Genomic DNA, 3313 nt, shown 5'->3' with positions numbered 1-3313 from the left:
TAGCTATGTCAGGGTTACGGTGGGCTTGACAGCCAGTTGTGGTTTTAAAGGACTTACTCCTTCCAAAGAGAGTATGGTTCCCAGAATTTTAAAGGGAGTAATAGTCTGTATTTTATCAGCGGATACATGGAGTCCGCCTGTCTGTAGACATTTCTGAGTAACCTTATATATATATAAACTCTTCTAATTGTTGGGGGCTTGGCGCTCCCAAGATTATATCATTCATATAAATGTACACAGTGGCATGTGGCAGCAAGTGAGCAGGCCCCAAAAGGGTCTTCACATAGCTTTGACAGAATGCTGGGCTATTGGCCATACCTTGGGGTAAAACAGTCCATTCATACCTCTCATCAGATGTTTTAAAGTTGGTGGAAGGTACAGAGAAAGCAAATTTTTCACAATCCTGGGGTTGTAGAAGGATAGAGAAAAAAACAATCTTTAATGTCTATGACTATAAGAAATAAAACTGAGGAAATAGCAGGGATCCAAGGCAGCCCCCTTAAGGGTGTACCCACTAGGGTCATTCTAGCATTGACTTTACACAAATCTTGCAACATTCTCCATTTTCCAGAGGCTTTCTTAATAACAAAGACAGGTGTGTTCCATGGACTTACAGAAGGCCAGATGTGGCCCAACTGTAATTATTCCTGCACAATTTCATTTAAAGCCTGTAGCTTTGTCTAAGGTAATGGCCACTGCTCCAACCATACTGGCACCCCAGGGGACCAGGGGCAGTGGCCCTTAGAATTGGGGGTGAACCCGATTCTTTTTCTTTGGGTCCCCCCTGTAATTGATATGGCGAGACAACCCTTGAGTTGGTGACTCAGGAAGCCTATCAGACTCTTCAAGATCCAAAAGATCATCATAAAAGGCCTTGCTATCAGTGGTTATGCAGGCCTGTGCATCCCCCAAAATATCTTGTCCTATAAGATTGGTGGATAACCCTGCCGCCACCAGGGTTGCACCTCCCCTTTAGCTCCATCTGTATCCTGCCAGGTGAGCCATTCTCGAGTCTCCTCTGATGGGGTGTATCCTCCCACACCTAGGATTAGGAGCCCAGAAACTAGGTGCCATAATGATGGGACTTCCTACTTTCTAAGAATGGTTCTATCAGCCCTCTTGTCCACTAGGCAGCGAAACCTCCGGCCACCTATTTCAAGATCGATCTTGGGCATTACACCAGGGATAATAGGGACTGTCCAACTCACCATAGGTTTTCCTCCTCTCCTGATCACTCCCCGAGGGCATTGTAAATGTAGCCGATAATGGGGAAGTCCTCCTTTTGTCAATAGGGCTGGAAGCTGCCCCCCACTTAGTTTAAAGGCTTTCTTTCAATATGAAATCTGGATTTACATTCCTTTTGCCAATGGAGCCCTTTGAGACACCAGGGACAAGGCATAGATGGGGGTCTTTTTGATACCCCACCTCCAGGCTTAGGCCAGTTCTCTCACTGAGGGCAATTTCTTTTAATATGGCCAGTCTGGCCAAAGCCAAAACATGGACCTTCTATCCCTCTAGGCCCCATTGTAACCTGCTGACCCAAATTAAGTGAATTAAATGCCTGGGGTAAGGCATGGGTCAGAGCCTCTGTTTGCATCTGTAAGACAGCAGCCATGGCTTTGGTTTGGCCCTCTGGATTCCCTCCTCCTTAGAGGCAATTATCCATTTTACCATGGGCCTGTCCTTAAGGCCAGCATAGGCTATCTTCTGATCATTCCTTAGAGGCAATTATCCATTTTACCATGGGCCTGTCCTTAAGGCCAGCATCCATTCTGATCAGCATCCATTCCATCCCATACCAACAGTTTAGTGAATTGCTCCCTCAGCCCTGGATTTGGCGGGTACTGCTTGCTGCCAGCAGGGCTGTAGCACTTGGAACCAACAGTTTAGTGAATTGCTCCCTCAGCCCTGGATTTGGCGGGTACTGCTGCCAGCAGGGCTGTAGCACTTGGGGGCATGGTGGTTCCCTGGCCACCCACAGAACTGAAGGGGCAGGGCTCCTCCTCAAGCTATCTTCCCCTGGGGCCTTTTTTTTTTAAAAGCGCCTGGTGGCCTCAGCCACTGGTCGCTGGCCAGGGGGGTGGGGTCTCCGCTGGGCTTTCCCACAAGCCCCTGACTCCCGCCAGTCACTGGCCTGGGGGCAGCCCATGCACATGGTTAGTTCAAGGAGGGTGGGGTGGGTGGCTTTCGCCACTGACCCCATACCCTCTGCTCTGCCCTGCCCTTCTGCCCAGGAGGCTCTAAAGCTAACCAGGGCACGCCGGATGTGCAGTTTGTTACTTTGGCTGCTTTTGTGTTCAATTCTGTTGCATCTCTGCCTTCTTCCTCAAACTCTTCCCATGATTCCCATGTATCCCCAGAAAAAAACATTAGCCCCAAATAGCCAGGGAGTCAAATGAATCACCTCTGCCCAAACCTTTTGCGCTACAGGATCTGACAAATCTAATCCCCTGCTTTTAAACATATCTCTCAGTGCTTTAAGCACTGGGTCTTGAAACTTAAAAATTGCGTTGCCCATTTTTAGGGTCTTGCTCACCCCGAACCTCCTCAGTTGGCCCCAATCCGTTTTTGCTTCTTTCTTACTTCTTTCTTTTCTTCTTTTTCTTTTCTTCTTTTCACCTTCCTTCGAGTGCCACATTGAGCACCAGATGCCGGGGGTTTGAACCGGTGACCCCTGGCGAGGTGAGGATTGGGGATGAGTAAGCACACCATTCGCCAGCCCACGCCACCCCCATTACCTGGGGACACTCAGACGCAACAGGGAGTGTTAGGCAGAGACTCTTTTATTGCAAGTGTCACAAAGCTATAAAAGCACCTGGAACTCCCCCCTCCCCGACTGAAGGTGTATCTTAAGGATGGTCACATGCTGTTCATGCACTCCTCAGCAGTGTGGAAGTATTTTTCAGACTTTGAAAGCTAGCCAGGCTGTGCCCCCAGTAACTTCCTTTCAGACCTATGCAAGATGGGGCCTTCAGGCAAAGGGTCCCTCCTTGCCCTGCTGCATCTGTTGGTTCCCTGTGTCAGACAGGCCCTGGTTCTGTCTCCTGCCCCTTGCCATATCTTCCGCTTTTCCATTGACTGTACTTGGCTGCTGGGGGATGGCCTGGTGGGAAAACTGCTTCCTTCCCTAGCATAGCCTTTCTCAGTAGAGAAATGTAACTTATTTAATCTTTGGGGATCCTTAACCTCCCCTGTACAGTTTTTATCCTCTCAATACCTTTTGGGAACTGTACTTCAGGCTTTAAAACCTTCCAGAAACTCCTTAGTACTGAATTTGTTTTGTTAAAAAGTTTTTCTTTAGAAACTTGGGTTC

Source organism: Nannospalax galili, unplaced genomic scaffold, assembly GCF_000622305.1.
Source record: "Nannospalax galili isolate Female #2095 unplaced genomic scaffold, S.galili_v1.0 scaffold1725, whole genome shotgun sequence".
In the NCBI taxonomy this organism is placed as follows: domain Eukaryota; kingdom Metazoa; phylum Chordata; class Mammalia; order Rodentia; family Spalacidae; genus Nannospalax; species Nannospalax galili.
Note: the sequence above shows the minus strand (reverse complement) of the source record.